This window comes from Lactuca virosa, chromosome 4 (assembly GCF_052849685.1).
Source record: "Lactuca virosa cultivar CGN04683 chromosome 4, Lactuca_virosa_CGN04683_v6, whole genome shotgun sequence".
Lineage (NCBI taxonomy): Eukaryota > Viridiplantae > Streptophyta > Magnoliopsida > Asterales > Asteraceae > Lactuca > Lactuca virosa.
This window is the reverse complement of record NC_136429.1, coordinates 136959506-136981817: the sequence shown is the minus strand read 5'-3', so window position 1 is coordinate 136981817 and position 22312 is coordinate 136959506. Positions and strand designations below refer to the sequence as shown.

Here is a 22312-nt window from a genome sequence, read left to right as displayed (position 1 = left end):
GAATACTTTGTAATGTCTGTTGCCAGGTCTCTGTGACATTTGTGCATAGTCATTGCAAGAGGAACAATGCATATGAGTTTAAAATCTAACAGATTACAGTAAATGACAAGAATTTGATATCCTTACATTTACGGTAAGGATTTGGAATTGTGAAATGAGCATCATTGGAATCGTGTTCAATTGATCTACTTCACAAAGTATGGATCATAGACAAACATAGTTTGCATACTTGGAGTATGGCATGACTATTGTTTAGAAAACATAGAGTACATGCTTGGAGCATGGGACAACTATTGTTTTAATTCAAGTGTTAAGTTCATAAATCGAAACAGAATAATGTGGAATAAATATGGTGATGAATAAAAGGTGTTTTATTTATATTTATAAGTGTTGAGACCATATTGGATTCAATTATTCTTGTGTTTCACTTTGCATGTTTTGACTTCCATAATAACTAGGTTATTCTTTCCGAATTACTCAGTTATTCAAACTCCACAGTCGGTCATACGTCGGAAGTAGGTATGAATTAAGACTGTCATGAATTGGGCTTGTAGATGACTAAAGGTGTTTAGCCATAGTAATGGTTGCTACAACATTCATGAGTGCTCAGAAGTTCTGAGTATTGGAATAAACCCACGCTCACTTGCATCACTTCATGGAATTTATCTCGAGTGATCGTGAGACGGTAATATCACATAAGTCTTCAAACCTAGAGATATGAGTTGTTACCTATGAGTTGGTTGTACATTGATTGCACGAAAACGCATCAGTAACTTGATGTTATAAAACGTGCCTTTGTGTATAATTCAACAAGTAGTAGAAAGAAGTATATGAGTCGAAGTTTATCTGTTCCTTCTAGTCCTTGGAGGATTAGAAGCGATATCTGGGCCCCTTGGTGATTTTGTTTTGACCTATGTATCGGGCCCGATCAAAACCTAATTGATGTGTTCAATTTAATTCTATGTCAAACAAATAAGAAATCGGGAAACAAACTGTTGGATAATAAGTACGGCGTTGTTCCATGTATTTGTTCGGCTGATATGTGACAACCCGAAATTTCTAACTTGTAAGATCAGTTAATGTTATCAATATTAAACTCGATTTTATCATCATTTAACACCGTCTAAGGGTGTAATGATACTTTCTAAGCCTCGTACAATCAAAGGTTGAGTTCTAGGTCGAGTAATACCAAGTCGTAGTACAACATTCGGGCCATACGCTCTCTCAGGAGGAGTGTACGGCCGTACACATGAGTGTGGGGCCGCACACCCATTCTCCAGCCGCACACTCGTCCCATTATATATAGAGTGACCCCTTTCACTCATTCCTTTCCTTTGGCTGCACTCTACTTTCTCTCACTACTTTCTCTCTCTAAAAACTTCATCCAAGAACAATCTAAAGGCCTAAAAAACGTGAACTATTTCATCATTCAGCTTGTTTTATTGGTAAGACACTTGAATCTAAGCCTAAAACTCATAGTGTTCTTCGTGTTCTTCATCCTTTGAAGGTGTACGGCCTCACACCTTCATAAGGTGGCCGTACACACCTTAAAGCTCTCCAAAGTGAAGAGTTTGGCCTTCATTCACTAGTAGGACTTGGTATTAGCACTAGAACACCTCAAAATCGACATTTCGGGCACAAATGAGGAGTGTACGGTCGCACACTCCTATGTACGGCCACACACCCCCTCTGTACGGCCGCACACTCCCTTGTGCAACCGCACACATAGCCTGGCCGCACAGCCTGGCCGCACACACACCCTAATGACCATACTCCTCCCTTATTTGATCGTTTATGACTCCGACACTTAATTCTAAACATTTCCAAGTCCTTAGGGTGGTTTCCCGTCATGTTTTGTCATGGAATACCTTAATCTAATACATATATGTGTTATCATATGTTAATAGGATCCACTTGCGTACGAAACATCAGTTGAAACTCAGTACTCGTAACCGATCGTACATTCGAATCCTACGTTAAACTGTGAGTTCATACCCCTATGCTTTTATAAGTTTTTATAACGTTTTCAGGGGGGGGGATACAAGCCAAACATAAAGTTTTTCACAACTTAAAAACTGATGCAATTACAATGGTTTTACGTTAAACATTTAGATACTTTATCCCTTTTGTACTATGCGGAGCATAAGGGACGTTTTCTAAACATAATTGTATAGTTTTCCGAATAGTTCATAAACGTAACTTATCAATCAAACTATAATAGGTATAGTTTGGAGATTTCATTACCAGTTTTCAGAATCAAACTCCGTGCAAAGTCAAACATATAAACTATGACAGATTTAGTTTATCCATACGAATAACGAAAGTATCTTACTAAATAATTATTTTGTATAATTATTGCACTCTACATTGTTACCAACGAATTTCGAACTCGAGAACAACCGGAACTACACAATACAGGATTGTGAGACTTATCTTCGTTATGCCCTTCTGGGTACTAATAAATCCTCTCCGGAAATATAACCAGAGTCTCCTGGAGGGAGAGCATGAAATTTGTGAATAGATCTATTCGGGACTGACAATCCCACACCCGAACTATTAGCTACAGTTAGGCGGGCACGCCTGGGGTGACAAATTTTGTAATCGTACGACGTCTGAAGAAACGTCAAGGAGGTCACGTGTCATATCAACATGGTTATCCGACTCACAATAAGTATAAACTAACCCTTGTATACGGGATTACTTCTTCAATAGTTTTATTTTTATTAATAAAACTACCTATCTACTTACTGAAGGGTATTCCAACGATCTAACTCTTGGTTTTATTGAGTAATAAAACTACTTACTTACTGGTGGTAACCAGGGTTTTCAAACGAAACATATTTTTTTCATTCAGTACTCAACGAACATGTTAGAAAATATTGGATTTTCTTGGGAAGTATACATGCATATTTCGGAACTCAATAATGAAGGTTTTCGATACAAACGATATTTACTTATAATGAAAATGAATAAATTTTACAAATTCAGTGACTAGTTTCCAATACAAAAACATACTTATGAACTCACCAGCTTTATGCTGATACGTTTTCAAAACCACTTGTATTCTCAGGGCAACGATAGACAAGTACCTTAGCTCACTTTTGGAGAAGACGGAGCATCTTGAAGTCCAGTCTTTATCTTTGTTACTTTTGAATACACTGACATGTACAAACTATGTTTTCAAACAGATGTAAATATTCATATTGTAATGTAATGGTTATGCTTACTTTGCTTACTATGATACAACTGTTGTGATACTACGTATGACGTCACCCGCCCCCGGATGTTTCCGCCGTCCGTTCCGACGGTTCGGGGGTGTGACATGATATCTTGAGAACAGAGGATTATATGATCACTTATCTAAAATGGTGCTTCATAGTTCAACAGAGTTTTGAGAGCTACGATTGTCGGTTGTGTCCTGAAGTCATATATGTAATTATGTTATTAGACTTATCCAAGTGGGAGACTGTTGGATAAGGTGTCTAAGTCCATAACAGTATTTGAGATGCACTTGACCCTACCCGGCATGGTCCATTTGGGTTGCACTTCACCCGAACAATTTGTATGGATAATCTTTTGAGAATAGTATGTTCATGATTTAGTAATATATTATAAGTTATAATATATTAATATGAAATCATATTATTTAATTAGTATTGATCATAAATTAATTTAGAGTTAATTTGGTGATAAAAAAGGTGACTAATTAAATATGGGCTCTTGTATTTTATGTAGTGTGGGCTAATAGTCAATTGGAATGAGCTTGGCATGCATGGGAGTCCATGGATAGTCCATGGAGCTTTTAACCCATGGATCCTTGGAAAGGAAGAGTCATGGGTATTAGGGTTTACATGGATGTAACTCTAATCCTCCACACTATATAAAGGAGCTTATGATGCTTGAAATTAAACTAGTTGTGTGTGAACAAGAGTGGTGGCCAATTTCAAGAGTGTGCATTATTCTCTCAAGAGTTTTCCAAAGTTTGTGGTGATTTGTGATTTCCATTTGAGGCATCCACACTATTGGTGCTAGGCTCTCAAACTCAAAGCAATCAACCACTACTAAAAGGTATGTCATTCTACTAGTAATTTTATGATTCAAGTTCCCCATGCCATGCTAGTTAGGATGTAAACCTTGGAAATTCTTATTTGCATGTATTTTAGAGAAAAACATAGATCCAAGGTTTATAGGGTTGCATGTACACCATAGGAGTGTTAGAATGCTCAAAACCTAACAAAAGGATGGGGTTTACGGCCCAATTCCGATGAGAAGATGGGTTCACGACCCATCATGGTTCAATAGAATGGTTCACGACCCATCATGGCCCACGATAAATAAGTGAGTTATTTTAGGCCCAACATGGCCCAATTGCTATGGTTTGACGAATATGGGTCCAACTAGAGCCCAAATGGGTTTCATTGGCCCAAAATCATCAAATAGAAGGTTTACTGGCCCATTAGGCCTAATAAGAGGATCATGGTCCATACTAAATTCGAACCGGGATATTTAGGGTTTCAGACCCATAGTTAAGTATATGAGATGCATTGTATTAGGTTTTGAACTTCACTCAGGAGTTTTGATTCAAATGGATGATTTTGATTGAGCATAGAGTATGATATCCACTTAGAGTACAAGTCTTACAATAGTTGATGCTTACACGAGGACATAATTTTCCTAGCTAAAAATGCTAGTTGTGACAATATTAGAGGTACCACGGCTCATGGTCTTCTGCTATTTACCTATCCCAGACACATGCTCACTGCCTATTTTGATGCTTACTGGGGTGGGTGTCCTGTCACGTGACGATCCACTTCGGGTTATTGTGTCTTTTTAGGACACAATCTTTACTCCTGGTCATCTAAGCGTCAGAACACGACCTCGAGATCCAGTGTCGAATCTGAATATTGGGGTGTTGCTAATGTTGTGGCGGAAACTTGTTGGCTTCGTTATCTTCTTATTGAACGTCACTATGTGCCGGACAAGGCTACCATTGTCTACTATGATAATGTTAGCGTTGTTTATATGTCATCCAACCCGGTTCAACATCAACGTACGAAGCATATCGAAATTGATTTTCACTTTGTTCGAGACAAAGTTGCCACCGGCCATGTTCGTGTTCTTCATGTTCCATCTTCTTCTTAGTATGCAGATATTTTTACAAAGAGCCTTCCATCACCATTGTTTCTTGATTTTCGGTCCATCCTGAACGTTCGCGATTTTTCAAGTCCATATAGGATGTTTGGCCATATATATAGGATGGTTGGCCATATTTATGTATAGGATCATTAGCCATATTTATGTTAGTGACATCTATTTTTAATTTAGATCGACAAAATAAAACATTTTACTTTATAAAATAATTAAATAGAAATGTTGATTGTTTTTCTGTTATGATCGTTAAAGGTCATGTTTTAACGCTGATAATTTATATGTTCTTAAAATACAAGTTTAATTTTATTAACAAACTAAAATATCATGTTGCAATTAAATTGGCTAATATTTTTTAGTGTTTAGTTAATTAAAATGAAAATTAATAACTTAGTTTGATGTGGAAGTTAGAGTAATGTTAGGCTTCTCATACGATATATTTTGTGTAAAAAGACATATCTAGGACATTTGAATTGCTTAAAATTATTTTTATGTTTTTTTAGTTTTTATTTTAGAAATATCTAGCTTAATTATATAAAGTGTCAACATTATTTATTATCAACAATGACTAAGGGGATGTTTGATTTGCTTCTGATCGGGTCCGACATTTTAGTTGACTCGGTCCGGGTTAGTGTGTTTGATTTGTATTGAGTCAGACGCCCTAGCTGACTTAGGTGGTGTTTGTTTTTTGTCTGCAGATCTGTGTGACCTCTTCTGTCTGCGCCGCGCAGACCATGCGCAGACATTAGCCTTCGCAGACTGTTTGTTTTTTTGAAGACTACAGACCTAAAAGTGTCTGCGCGCCCTTTTTTTGGCGCAGATGTGGACCAGAGTCTTCTAACATCTTCAGACATCTTCTAGCCTAAAAAAACACATATATCTCTATTTTTTTTAAGTTTTTTTTTAATTTATTTTTTTCCAACTTTATTAATGATAAACAATTTGAAAAAAAAATTACAAAACTTAAAAAAAAACGTTCGACGATACAAACATGATATTTTTGACAAATTTATAAATAAATATTTATTACAATAATAGTCGTTGAAGTTGTTTATATAAATATGAAAAAAAAACCATAATATATATTCTTATATTTTTTTACCAAATTTTGTAAAACATTATTTAATACAATATCGTCAATTTCTCGAGAAAATATTTATGGTACGTTTTTAATGGATTTAATTGAAAAAATCGAAGTTTATTTCCATCCATTTATGTATCAAATTCTTTAATCCCTAATTATAATGTTTAGTTATAACTTTGCAACCAAAGTTGTTGGTTTTTTATCAAATATATACGTTAATTCATACCCTTTTTATTTTTATTTTTTATACAATAATACATAAAAGTTGATCTAGATTTGTTAATTATTTATAACAAAGTCATAAAAATATTAAAAAATCACTTTGAAGTTAAAAAAAAATCAATTTATTTAGATTTCAGTTTATTTTAGTAGCCTGCAGATGTTAAAAAAACAAACAGTCTTCTTTTTTCAGAATGCAGACGTTTGGTCCACCTCTTCTACTGTAGAGCTTTACAGATGTGGTCCGCAGACTGCATACATATTGCCTCAGAAAAAACAAACATCACCTTACTTAGCTGTTTTCATCTGACTCGATCCGCCTAAAAAACGAAGCTGACCGGAAAGAGAAACTCTTTTTTCCCAATTTGGCCCCTCTCCTTCTCATTGAATGAAGTTCACTCCATCCTCTCCATCACATCTCTCTCGATCATCTTCAGTCTTCAGCATTCCCCACCACCTAATTGGGTCCGCTACCACCAATCATCTTCCTCATGAAATTAAGTCCGCTAGAAAAATATGCTGACCAGAAAAATGGACGCACCTTACCCTTCCCCCTTTACACATGTTCTATATCTCCTTCAAGTGAATCGATTAGCTCCTTCCACCACCACCGGTCTTCTTCCTCTTTAACAATGCTTCGAAAAATTTCATGAAATCGACGTGTCTCCATCCGCCATCACAAGTCGTCTTCCTCATGAAATTGAGGTAAAGCGCAGGGCTTATGAAGCTGCAGGTATGTGTGCCCTTCCCCTCTTCTTCTCTGCGATTGCCACAGTGCCGCTTCTGTTCCTTGAATTTATTTTATCTTCTACATGACCCAAAATTGAAAGATTGTTATTTTGAAGCTATGAAATTGTTACCATTGGGATTTGTATATGTGTTTTAAAGTAATTAGTGGGAAATGGGTTGTCTATTTTACCCTTCAATGATATTCTTTTCTGTAAAATTAGCAAAAACCCAAGAAGAATTTTTATTTTAGTTTCCATATGAAATATCCATTTTGAATATTATCAGGTTGTTGGAAAAATTCCTTGATGATCGGAGACTTTACAATGTAACAAAACTAATGGTGATCTGATGGAATGACAAAACAAAACTTGGCAGGTATTTATGGTGAAGTCTCAAGAGTACATTGCTATTATTTGGTGGTTGAAGACCATAAGACCTGCTACAATGGTGCCCTATCAAGTTGATTTTAGCTCTTTCATGCTTTCACGTTTTAGAATGTTTTAGGTCAACAATTTAGGTTTAAATGGACTTGTGTTTTTAGGGAATAAAGGTTTCAAATAGCTTGAGTTAAGATTCATGTGCAATTAGATTGAGGTCATATTCATTGTTTTGTTTTGTTAAATTCCGTTTGGTGACCTTAGAAGCAAAATACATTTTTTCATTAAAAGGAAGTTATTGGTTGACATTAAGAATGGTTTTGATCGTATTTCAAAAAAAAAATTACCGGAAACCTTTCAATAAAAATTATTAGTTTTGAAAAGAAGATTATTGATCTACAGCTTATGGAATCTAAAGGTTGATTCCATTTAATTTTTATCATTTGTGTGTATATTTTTTTCTTTTAATCTTCATGTTCTTGAGATTATTGCATAAATGGAGTTAGTTAATAATATATTGTGGTTAAACAACTTTTGTGGTTTGAACATAATATAGTCATTTTACACAATCAGTCAGATGCAAAATCAAACAGCAAGTTTCAATCAGAAGTTAACTCAGTCAGCTTCTGACAATAATTTGTGTGGTTTAACAATAATTTCGATGATATAAAATATAATAGCAATAACTTATATTTAATGGAATTTTTAGACTCAATAACTATTAATGGTTTATCACCTTATTATATTTTGTGTATAACAAATAGAACCTAAAACTTAAATGGTTGGTGCAATATTTTCACATGGTAGCATATTGAAAATATAACCGGAGTCAATGAGTAATTTAAGCTATAACTAGTGTAGGTGCCCATGCTTTGCTTGGGTTGGATGTGAATTACATAGCAAAAGCATATAATGCAATTTTAATACAAAAAAATGAAATAGACTCAAAGAAAGTAAAATGCTTTTTAAGTATCTCAATAGCATCTAATTCCTATGAAGCTCATCTCATTCTTTCTCTCCTGATACCAAGTGACTGCATATGAAGCAAAAGCTCCTTTGCTTGAAGGTCATGCTCACCAAAATACAACCCTGTAAACAATTAAATTACCAAAAAGGGTAAAAAAAGAAGATCTCAAGTGGGTTTACATCAAAAAGTGTAAGGTCACACCTTATAACCTGATGATTCAAACACTCTACACATTCGTCAGCGTCAGCATGTACTCTACAACCAGCGCCAACGTATCAAGCTTATCAGCAATAGCGAATAGTATAGTTATTCTATTGTAATCTTTTGTATATTAGGTAATGATATAGATAAGTATAGAATAGATCACAGATACGATATCTTTGTGAAAAGATCGGTTCTTATTATAGATTAGATACAATCCCTTAAATCATGGGATTGATATTATTGATTGGTGTATATACAACATTAGGGTAATCCCTAATATTGTGAGCACGACGTGGTTTCGTAATCGTCTTTGTGACAACCTGTCTTCTTGGTGAAGACAAAACCCTTTCTTGGTGAAAGAACAATTTAGAGAACTCCCTGTGTTATTTAGTTTATGTTCTTTATTTTTCTTAGATTAGTTTACGTTTGTTCTTAATACTTGAAGTGTATTCGATTTATACAAACCCTCAATTGGTGTCAGAGCAGTTTTATGATACACTCAAGTAATCATGTTGAATCCTAAATCCTTTGGTCTCAACAAAATTCCTCCCTTTGATGAACACAATTTCGTGGAAGACAAAGGCAATGTTTGTTATTAAAACCATTGACTATGAGATGATAAATATTGTTGAGAAAGGTCCCCATGTTCCTATGTACCAACCCATGGCCAACAATACTCCCGTTGGCCCCATGAAGCAAAAGCCAGGGACGAGTTATGATGATGATGACAAGAGACTGCTTAGTCTTGATGTAAAATCCAGGGCTGCTATTGGAAACTCTCTTCCATAACACGTGTATCATCGAGTACAGAATTGTGAATCAGCTTAAGAGATGATGGATACGCTGACAGTGGCTTTCGAAGGCACTGTGGAAGTTCAGGCTACAACCATCAACAATCTCAATCGGAGATATGAGCATTTCTTTGCTCAACATGGTGAGACTTTAACCCAAACCTTTAATAGGTTTAACTATTTGGTTAATGATATGCGCATGCTGGGAATCGTCAAGCATTCATCTCAATTGGTTCTAAAGTTTCTGGATTCTCTCGGAAAAAACTCGGAACTTCACGTTGATGTTCTTAAGAATGGTGAAAATATTTGTACCATGGATCTGAATTCCTTGTTCATTAATCTGCGAAATTATGAAGAGACCAAAGCTCTTCGTAAAGAAATCATGAAGGACTCAAGCAAGGAAACGTCAGTTGCACCAGTGTCTCGAAAGGAAGCAATGAAGCACATCAGCGAATCAGATAAATATGGTGCTTACTTTTCTTTAATCCAGCAGGCTTGGCAACAAAATGACCATTAACAAAGGCACCCACATTTTCACATAAAGCCTCCTCGCCAAAACTCATGTGTTTCACCGAAACAAAGAAACACATCACTCACTAAGCCCCTCTTCCTCTTTCTTTAATGTTTGACCAATATTTCTTAGAATGGAAAAGGAAAATAAATGTTAGACCAATATCTTTCCAAAAATAAAGACATATAATTTCAAACATTTTCTTGAAAAACCAACACTTTTTAAAAGCAAATCTTCCACCCCAATATATTGTTTAAGCAATATTGTGATCTTTTCTCCAATGGGGTTTGCATGTGGAATGAAACCATATAAACACTGGTGAAAGTATTGAAGATTCCTTCAAAAGATTCAACCTGATTGTCACAAAGTTGTCAAATGTTGGCACCATCTGAAGTAATCATGAGACAAATCATTAGTTTCTCAATGGTTTGGGTAAACACTGGACTACGGCGAAAATGATAGTCCAAGGAGATAGGAAGATTCACACACTCTCTCTCTTTTCAAGCTATATGGCGAACTTCAGGCACAAGAATCAACTATGCTAAAAGATTGTGCAGACTTCGAAAGACTACTCGCTCTCATAGCTCAAACCCCTCACAAAAAAATATCCAACCTTACTCTCCCTCGTATGACAATCCATCACAGTCATACGAAGCTGATTCAGAATATGACGATGAAGAAGAATTCCAAAACACTATTGCCCTAGTTAGCCAACAGTTCAACATGCTACCACCCTCATATTTTCGTAAAAATCAGTAGTTTACTAAACCTCCCATCAACCGCAACTTTAACTCGAACAACAATCATTCTCGATATCTCAAAAATCCTCACCAGTGTCCACAACCTCAGAATACTCATCAATCCAAGGAGGCACCGCAGTCTGTCAAGCCTACTGACTCTGGTACCTCAACCGAAGATAAGAATGATGTTATCATTTGTCACAAATGCAACAAAGAAAACCATTTTGCCAAAGACTATAAAGCCAATGTGATGAAGGACAGAGCGTTCTATCTTAGAATGGCTCAAGAGATGGAAGAAAAGAAAAAGGCAAGGGCATATGTGGCCCAAGTTAAGAGGGATCATCAAGTTTGGTCTTAAATAGATGAAGATGAAGATTTCAACAACATCAAGGGCAAGGGAAAAGTTTGCATGATGGCAACTGCTGATGAGGATGGGTCAACAAAGCTGGAGAAAAGCTACTGCTACATGGCAAAAGATGGAACTCTTAGCATCGTTGAACAGGTAAAACTCATGATCCAATCTAATAACTACAACATGCATGATTGTCAATCTTCAGGCACAAGAATCAACCGTGCTCAAAGATTGTGTTGATGTTGGTGGTCCACTTGCCTTAATAGCTCAAACCCCACTAGTCAAAACTCAACTATTCTCATACCCTACCGAACCATCTTATCCATTATCATAAGACAACTCACCACAGTCATATGAAGTTGATGCTGAAATAGATGACGGAGAAGATTTTCAAAATGCCATAGCTTTAGTTAGCCAACAATTCAACAGGCTACCACCACCATCATTTCGTAAGAATCAGCAGTTCACAAAACCACCATTCAACCACAACTTCAATCCACAGTCTAATCACTCAAGATATCCTCGAACCCCTCATCACCCACCGCAACCTCAGAATGTAAAACATTCCAAAGAGTCACCGCAGTCCAATAAGCCATCAGACTCCGATACCTCAACTGAAGAGAAAAATGACGTCCTCATCTGTCACAAATGTCAGAAAGAAAATCACTTTGCCAAATATTGCAAAGAAAATGTGGTTAAGGATAAGGCATTCTATCTTAGAATGGCCCAAGAAATGGAAGAGAAAGAAAAAGCAAGAGCATATGTTCCTCATGTGAAAAGAGATCATCAAGTATGGTCATCCGGAGATGAGGATGAAGATTTCAACAACAACAAGGTAAAAGTGAAGATATGCATGGTTGCAGCTGCTGAAGAGGACGGGTCGACGAAGCTGGAAAGAAACTACTACTACATGGCAAAAGATGGAACTCTTAGCATCGTTGAACAGGTAAAACTCATGATCCAATCTAACAACTACAACATGCATGATTTTCAACCTTTCTTAGACAACCTTAATGACACTTGTGCTGCCGTCCTTTCAGATTATAACAAGGCCTTAGATGAGAAGAACATAGCGTCCCAGGAAATGTTTCATGTAAGAGGATGACTAGAAGATAAGAGACTCAAAGTTGCCATGTTGGAAAAAGACTTAGTGTTAGAAAAGGATTTCAGAATGTTGTGTGAAACTCAGTTAGGAATAGCTTTGGATCAAAGGGATCTAGCCCAAAAGGAAAATGTACGGTTAAATCTTTTAATTGAAAAATTGTTTAATGAAAGTGAAGCTATTGAAAATCTTGTGAATAATGGAACCGTAGATAACACATACAATTAGGGTTGGTCCAATGGATATTCCACCGCAATGGACTCATCACCCTAATTTAACAAAGACCGTCCCTATGTCCCTCCGGATCGAGAGTTTCATTTCCCAATCAATGACAAAACATTCCCAAAGACATTAGAACCCACTTCAGTAGACTTCATAATCTGAACAATAACTGTGTCATCGAGGAATTTCTTCCTGAAACCTCGAATCATTCAGGTGATCAAATACCCATCATTGGCACAATTTATCCCAACTCTCAAACATCTTCAGTTGTTGATGAAGAAATTCTTATGGAAGGATCGGATGAAACTGTAAATTTGACACCTTTATCCTCGGACTGCAGTCCCGTTCTTTGCAGTCCCAGACCACAGTCCTCAACACTGCCTTCCATAAAATGTCAAACTGAGGAACCATCCTTGAGTTACTCTGCGGTAGTCCAGTCTTCCTTACCGCAGATCACAGTCAAGAGCACAGTGACTGTTCAGCCAATTCTTCATGAGTTGCCCATAGAAAATTTTGAATACGGTCAATGTTCTATGAGTCCCGAGTCTTCTAGTTTAGATGACTCAAGCCCTCGTTTTCAAAAAAACAGTTAAACGTTTTGCAGGAAACCGCAGTTGAACATCACTGACTGCGGTTCAACAAAAACCCAAGCAAAACTAGCTTTCAAAGAGGAACTTAGATCTCGTGGTAAAAAGTGGGAAATCTTTTTCATATACAAAAAACAAGCCAAAATTTCAAACCAAAAGAGTCCTGAAAAACCAGTTGTCAAGGAATTAGACAAAGAGGAATGTACGGTTCCCAGAATTTTTTCAAGCTCTTCTGACAAATCCCAAAAGAGAGTTAAGTCTTTTCAAAGGTATCTTTTTCAAATCTATTCCTTGGACGACCCAAAATGGAAAGGGATTTTACCAGCTCCTACACCTTTTAAGTCACATCAGTTTGTGAAAAGAACACAAACTAGAAGGAACTCACGTGCTAACACTTTTTCAAATCCCAAGGGCACCGCAGTCAGAACTTTCAGAACTCACTCTTGGACTGGTCTGTGACAACCCGAAATTTTCATTTGTATAAACTCCGCAGTCAAGCACTTCAAATGATAGTCAAATTCATTTCAGTATATTTTTGGCCTGTTTTAAGTTCATTGGAAAGTTTATTTTAATTTTTCGTCAAACGAACAAATAAATGGAAGTTTCTTTTAGGAGTGTTGTGTAACAAATGAACATTTAACACCTTGACTAGGTGTTTACGGCCAAACAAATGGAGTTTGGGCCGTAAACTCCCTTTTTCCATGAACTCATGCATATAGCATGAGTTTACCCTTCACTCCTCACTTCTCACTTCCTAACTCAAGAACACCCAAGATTCTCTCTCAAGTATCATATCACATTTCTTCAAATCCGCCAAAAATGTAAGTGTTTCCTTCCTTGTTTCGTACAAATAACACTTTATCTAGTATTTATACTCGATTTCATCCATGGAAATCTCCTCTTTTCTTAGATCTTCAAGTGTTCTTCAAAACACCAAGAACACACACTAGTGTTTTTGGCCCTTAAACACTCCTACAAGCTTCCTATAAGTAAGTACACTCCTCCTAACTAGTTGTTTCCTTAGAATACATGTTAAACCCTTGAAGAACATCAAAATCCCCAAGAACATATGTGTTTATGGTTCAAGGAGATCTCCTTAGACCGTAAACACCTTCAAGTGGGGTTTAGGTGCACCTAACACCTTCTATGGCTTGTATAAAGGACTAGAACCTTGCATGCATGAGCTAGAAACACCAAAACACGAAATGGTTGGGTAACCATGAGTTTACGGCCGTAAACGCATGGGTTTATGACCGTAAACACATGTGTTTACGACCGTAAACTCCCAAGGAGTGGTCCAAGGACCGTAAACTCCAACAAAGGGCCATTTCGAGCCCTAGTCACTTCCTAAGCCTTGGATTCGAGTCTAGCTTACTTCCTTGTGTGGTTTAGGACCTTAAAACACCCAATGACACCATTGCCATGAGTTTACGGCCATAAACTCATGGGGGAAATGGTCCAAGAACCGTAAACCCATATGGTGCTACCATATGGGGAGTAAACTCCAATGTGAGGCCATACTCTCTTTAGATGCAACCTTTATTACTCCTAGCACTTGTAGCAAAGTGTTTCCATGTATTAGGGTGTCTTTACTTGATAAATTAGTTGTTAAATGACTAATTAGATACATAAATGTAGCATTGCATGTTAAATAGGATCCGCGTGTGTGTTCAAGTCCTCACTTGACACTTAGCATCCTATACCATCCGTTCATCCGAATCACCCACTACAGGTGAGTTCATACCCCTTAATTAACCTTTTAAATGATTTTAAATGCTTTTATGGGGGGGGGGGGAATAAAAGTTGAACTGATAAGTTATTATATCAATCACATGTGATTAATAACTGTCTAGCAAATAGATTTTTGCATGTTAAACTGTTTTTATTTAGCTAAAGTTTTTCAAATCTTGTTTTCAAATCTCTTTTAAAGTACAAAAATCCCTATTTACATTATTAAGCTTTTATCAAGGTCTTTTAAACTTATTTCCTTGATAGATTCATGTCTATATAGATATAGTTATATAAGTAGGGCTTGAAGGACTTAGAACTGATAGCCCGCTTTATTTCCTGTTCCTTGTTTGGTTGTGGACTTAGAGCATCCGGTTGTTTGTCCGAGTGTCGTTGAAGTCCTAGTTATATATTATGTATATCTGGTTAGATGTTAATACTCTTATTCCAGTTCAACACCTTTGGGTAGCAAAGGCATCTAGATAACCTCTCAAGTAAACTATAATAGGTATAGTTTAGAAACCAACTATAAATTTCATGAAGGAGAACTTAGTTATATCTATATTCTAAAAACTAATACTTTTAGTAAAAAGAAAGGTTTATAGAAATCAAAAAACGAGATACATCCTCATGACGCGGATTTCACCGTTGTCAAGTTGGTAACCAGAGTCTCCTGGAGGGAGAGCGGGCATTGTGTGTATAGATCTATACGGGACAGACACTCCCACATCCTGACTGCTAGCTACAGTCCCGGCCGACCAAGCCAAGGGGTGACAAATGTCACATTCACTACGACACCAGCAGGTCGTCATGTTTACATCCGTCAATCAGTATGGTTATGAGTATCTTTACATTTACCTTATAATTCATGGCTTTAAGGTAATAAGTATTATCACAGTATTTTCTACATATGAAACCATCATAATATATTTTCCTAGTTATACACTAGGCCTCATATTAAACCTTTAAACTGACCTACTTAGGATTAAAGGTTAACTTAGACTCTCCGAGGCGTATTGTTCACTTAATACCGCCTGGAGTCTTTATTTCATTCACTTAGACTCTCCGAGACGTATTGTTCACTTAATACCGCCTGGAGTCTGTATTTCATTCACTTAGACTCTCCGAGACGTATTGTTCACTTAATACCGCCTGGAGTCTATACTTCATTCCTTTAGACTCTCCGAGGCGTATGGTTCATTCGATACCACCTGTAGTCTATGTTTTATTCACTTTTAGTCAGCAGCGTTACTGCTAAGGTAAAATAGTATTTTCCCTATTACTTTTGCTTGTGATCTTCTCACATATTCCTTAAAGTATAAACTATATTTTGATAATGATAGTACCTTTAGGGGAAAATACTCTTTAAACATAAAACAGTTGAGTTTTGGTAGAAAACTACCTTTATTAGAAAATATAGGATTTTCTGGGAGAAATACTAATACTCTGTAGAATCATATCACCATCATCTAGTGAGATTAATTTGAAGAAAAATATGTATTTATACCAATGTCATTAAATACTTATGAACTCACCATCATTAAAATGCTGATACTCGCTTTCAAAATAACTTGTATTCTCAGGTCATCAGTAGACAGGTACACTCCGGGAGCTTTTGCGAAGTCAGCCTAGTACCAAGCTGCAGCTTATGTTATTTTCTATATCTACTTTGATGTTGTTGTTAAATGTAACCTATGTAAAATTATTACTATTAATGCAATGGTTGTTATACTTTGATTTACTATACTGCATATGTTGTCATACTTGACATGACGTCCTCCACCCCAGAACGTTTCCGCCGTTTCGGTTTTGGGGTGTGACATGGTCATCCGACTCACACCACACCCTCTAGACCGCTAGTGTCTGGATGAATGAGAAAAATCTTACTTTTGGATTTTTTTCATCAGAAAAGGTCATATCAAGTCCAACCTCGTAATCCCACGAAACCTCGTAATTCTATAAAACCTCATAACACTCCAAAAGGTCACAAAAACCCAGGTCTAGGTCTCAAGATTGACACACAACTTGTTCCAACAATCCCTGTTCATGCATCTAAGAAAAAGAATTCACTTGTAACCCCGGGCTCCAAACTTGTTTGGGTGCCCAAACTAACCGTGTAATTTTTCAGGCAATGTGCAAGGAGGAACAAGAAGAGGAGTGGTTGATAGACAGTGCCTGCTCCTTGCACATGACCAGAAGGTTAGAATACGTTTGGGATTTCAGGCCTATATGTAACGGTGGAAATGTCACATTCGGCAACAATGCAAATGGAATCATCAGAGGTTACTATGTGTTAACAACAGGGAACTTCTCAATACAAAAGGTTGTCTATGTAGAAGGTCTCAAGCATAATCTCATAAGTGTAGGCCAACAATGCAAATCAGGCCATCAGGTTGAGTTTGATAATGAATACTGCTACATTATGACAAGTGATAGAAGCACCCGTTTGATCAAATCTAAGTCCGAAGGAACAATGTATCCTTTGGATGTCTCATTGATCATCGGGAAATGCAGTTGTGCTTTCTATCCAAAGCAGTATCCAAAGTCAGTTGGCTGTGGCATCACAAGCTAGCTAATCTGAACTTTCGGTATATCAACAACCTTGTCACCGGAGAACTCGTCCGAGGTCTCCCAATTCTAAAATACAACAATGATACTCTCTGCCCAACTTGTGAGTGTGGCAAACAATCAAAGGGAAGCCATCCACTGGTGATTGATTCATCAATTTCTGAAACCTTAGAACTCTTACACATTGATCTCTGCGGTCCATCCACCGTAGCCAGTCTCCATCACAAGAAGTATATATTGGTTATAGTTGATGACTTCACTCGTTTCACTTGGGTCTTCTTCCTGAGGCTCAAATCCGAAACACCACAGGTTCTTATCAACTTCATCAAAGAGATTGAACTCCAAATCAAGTTGCCAGTACGAAGAATCCAAAGTGACAATGGAACCGAGTTTACGAATCTTCACTTGAATAGTTTCTTCGTTTCCAAAGGCATCAATCACAACTTCTCAGCTCTCTACACACCGCAACAAAATGGAGTGGTAGAACGAAAAAACCGTACTCTGGTCGAAGCAGCCAGATCTATGCTAAGCTTTGCAAACTGATATTGCCATATTTATGCATGTTTTTAGGCACTATTTACTTATATTTTTATACATATTTTGCTTATTTGCATTGAATAATGATACTTATAAGCATTAATAGTACTTTGCAGCCAAATTGAAGCATTTTTGGAGAAAAGGACTAAAAATGACAAAGCTTGGAACTTCGGAGGTTTGGAGAATAAAAGAAAAAGAAACCCATGTAAACAGCTTAATTCACGATGTGAGGCTTGTTTATTCACGACGTGAGTGGGAATATTCCAGAAGATAAGCATCGCGGATCAGACTCCTTGTCAAACACGGATAACAACGAATTCACGTCGTGAGACATGCTTGTTCACGACGTGAGCACAGAAAATTCAGAAACTATATATTCGCTTGTTCATTACGACTTAGAAGACTTTTGGCTGACTTGGAGAGTTTCTGGAGTCGAAAATAAGAAGAAGAAAAGGTATGGAATTAGGTTGCATACCAAAGAAGGAAGAGTTCATACTCAGCTTATTAGTTTGGTATATTTAAACATGATTAAGACTATGGTTTGTTTGTGTTTGTTTGCTAGGATGTCCAGCTAAATCTAGCTGCTTCTGTTAGCTAGATGAAGCTGGAACTCATGGTTTTAATACTTTAGCTTTGATTTACTTGTTGGTAATGACTTGTGTTTGATTGATTGAACCTAGCATGCTTGAATTAATATTTGATTGCTTTAAATTCCTGTTCTGTGTAGTTAGTGAATATGAATCTACATGAATTTGAATACCTAGTAATTTAGTGAACATTAGATTATTAGAGCAAAGATAGAACCAATCTTAGATAAGTAATTGAACTATTGGATTAGTCTGTGCTAGAGAACTCATATTATGACCATAAGTGTGTTTTTCAAATCAATCTTACATGGCTCCAATTCTATTTAATAATTGATTCTGTGTTAACTATTGTGTGACCATACATAGATCTACATGAATTAATGAATGTTAGTAAATTTAGAACTGAATTGCTAATACTATCTTAATTGGTAACCAACAGTAATTGTCATAACTAATTTATAAACCATTGAGGGAAAGTGGATTCGAACTAACAGAAGTGTTTTGTTTATTGATTGAATTTGTGTTAAAGAATTAAGTTCTTCTAAACTTGAAAATTTATATAAAACCCCTTCCTTTATTACAAATTAGGTTAGTTTAATAGTAGGTAGATTAATTAGTTAAAATCGTTCCATGTGATCGACACCCGACTTACCCAAACTATTCTATAATTCGACTAGGTACACTGCCTAGGTGCATTTTAGTTATTTAAGTTAGTTAGGTTAATAATTTAAAATTAGTAGGTGTAGCTATTTGCACGCATCAAGTTTTTGGCGTTGTTGCCGGGGAACAGCTTATTTGACTGTTGATTTATTTGCTATAGGTTAATCGATCCTTTTTGTGGGATAAAACCTGCAAAAAGTTAATTTTTCAGCCTAAATTTTTGTTTCAGTACTAGACTCACGACGTGAGCCTTAAGCTCACGACGTGAGTTCAGTAGTTTTTCGTTTTTCTTCGTTTTTCTTTTCTGTTAAGTTTTCCGCGACAACATGAGGTGGTACTCTTTACAACGTCATGGTGACCAATCAGTAGACAATTTTTAGTTAATTTTTGTTCAGTTTTACGTTTTTATTTTTTGTTTTATTGCAGTAGTTCATGACCAGAGGGTCCAACACACCTTTGGTGCCACCACTTGAAGATCCAGAGTCGGCCATTCACAAGAAGACGGATAAGAACACAGGAGTGAACCAAACACCAAAGAAGTCGCCTTTTAAAGATCTAAAGTCAGTTTTTGGAAAGAATTCAGGAAAGAAAGTGGGAGAATCTAGTACATCATCAAAGGTTGAAAGCTTTGATCAAAAACCTAACCCACAAGAATCCGAGTATGAATCTGACCCAGAATTCGAACTACATAGAAGTGAATCCGAAGACGAGCCTGATAACGAGATGGCAAACATTACGGATATATCCATATGAGCTTACAAGAAGCCAATTAGAGATGATGATGGTCCTGGCCTAGTACAACCTTCAATTCCTGCAACTGCCACATTTGAGCTGAAGGGACACATCCTTACTGCACTTAAGGATGTACCATTTTCTGGAAAGGATCATGAGGATGCTTACAAGCATTTGGATGAAGTTAATGACATAGCGGACTATTTCAATGTTCCAAATGTTACTAGAGAGACAGTCTTGCTAAGGATGCTACCAGTCACTTTTAAAGGAGCTGCAAAAGACTGGCTGAATGCACTTCCACCTGGTGCAATCACTACTTGGGCCCAAATGCGCGAGCAATTTCTAGAACAATTTTTCCCACCATCGAAGATATCTAAACTCAAAAAGGCAATAGCCAACTTTGAGCAACAACCGGGTGAGTCACTTTATGAGGCATGGGAGCGCTACAAAGGATTATTAAGAAATTGTCCTCAAAATGACCTCAACATAAAGCAAGAAGTCTCAATATTTTATGATCGTGTTAATGTCATGACAAGGCAGCTCTTTGATTCTCAAGGACCCCTAACTAAGAAGGACCCGGGGGAAGTCAAAGAGTTGGTTAAAGAATTTGCTAAGCATTCTCGTGAGTACCACAATCCAAGGCTGGATGGAGTTAAATGAAGCAGGGGTGGACAATCTACAGACATGGCTGCTGTAATAGCCATGCTTGATACTATGGATAGGAGAATGACAAAGATGGACCAGACATTACATGTTATAAGGGTTGGATGTGAAAGGTGTAATGGTCCACACTTGACCAAAGACTGCCACTTAATTGATAATGGGAACAGAAGAGCTCAAGTTTGCTACTCAAGTGGGGATAAATATGATGAAGACTGGAGAAAACCAAAGAAGGAGTGGCTGCCATATGATGAATACAAAAAGAAAAAGGAAGAAAAATATAGGCAGACAGGCCGAGGGTTCTACCAAAAAGAGCAACCACTAACTGAGAAGAAAGTTGACTTGGAAACGTGCTAGTTTGTTTTATGGAAGCTTCTGAGAAAAGGCATGATGATAATGATGCAATATTGAAGGATCAAATGAAGATAATGAAAGATCAACAAGCTATGATGATTGACCAGCAAGCCCTATTAAGAAATCATCAAGCATCAATCCACAATCTCGAAGCTCAACTTGGTCAACTACAACTTTGGTGAACGAAAAGTTATCTTCATAATTCCCCGAAAATAAGACTCAATCCCATGTTATGATGATCGAGACTGAAGAAGAGGCCATTTCTGAGTTCTTAGAAGCATTAGAGGAGGAGCCAAAACCAACCGAACCAAAACCAAAGAAGTCAAAAATCGAAAATAAAATTATTGCTGAAACACCGAACTCACGACGTGAGCCCACTATGCTCACGACGTGGGACCGGTCTGAACAGAAAACTTCCAAAAGTCTTCCGGTTTACTGTCCACCTTTACCGTTTCCGTCTCGAGCTAATATTAGTCCACTGGAAAGGGAACATTTGGAGTTTATAAAGCAAGTAAAGGGTATTGCAATAAATACTCCTTTTATTGAGTCGTTATCAAAAATTCCCGAGTACGTGAAGTTCCTAAAATATTTGATAGACACTCGTCAACAATTGAAGAAAAATTCAAAGGTTATTTTAAGTGAGAAAAGTTCAAAAGTAGTGATGGGAGAGTTACCTAAGAAGATGGGAGATCCTGGTCGCCTCACTCTTCCATGTGAGTTTGGGAATAATATGAAGACTTATGCTTTAGCCGATTCTGGGGCTAGCATAAATTTGATGCCTTATTCATTTTATCAGAAGCTGAATATTCTGAAGTTGAAGGCTACAAAAATGAATATTCACATGGCAAACCGTTCAGTGACACAACCCCGGGGCATTGTGGAAGATATTCTAGTGAAAATTGGGAAATTCGTTTTTCCAATTGACTTTGTGGTTTTAGATATGAAAGAAGATGCCAATGTCCCAATTATTCTTGGTCGCCCTTTACTTAATATTGTTGGTGCCTTGGTTGATATTCGCGAGTCCAATCTCACTTTGAGAGTTGGAGATGAAGAGGAAACTTTTGGAGTTTAAGATGGTTTCCAAGGGAGTGATGTTCAAGGTGAAGTCTTCAACATTGATGAAGAAGATGAACTTGGAGAATTAGAGAAGCTCATGGAGAAGAATTAAAAACAATTCAAGAACTCAAATGAACAAAACCAAGAGCATCCACCCCATTTTTAGTTGAGGTATTTGCCTATAGAAAACCAACTTCTTGGGTAAGCAAGGAAAGCAACGATTTATCAAGTGATGAAGACGAGGTTACTTCCAAGTAGACGAGTCCAGTTGTGAGAAAAGAGAAGATTCCTATGGAGCTTAAAAATAATGAAGAAGAATTGGAAAATAAGGGGACCAAACGCAAGCTCGATGTAGACGAGAAAAAAGCTAAGAAGGAAAACTCAAAAAAGGCATACA

The 22312-nt window shown here is 36.9% G+C and overlaps 1 non-coding gene across 1 annotated transcript; it reads right to left on the bottom strand.

The window, feature by feature from the left end:
* Positions 1–20220: 20220 nt before the first annotated feature.
* On the bottom strand, positions 20221–20327 carry LOC145110171 (small nucleolar RNA R71). Its single transcript, XR_013709551.1, has one exon. It is a non-coding gene; the product is annotated as a small nucleolar RNA R71 (small nucleolar RNA).
* Between the last annotated feature and the right edge of the window lie 1985 nt (positions 20328–22312).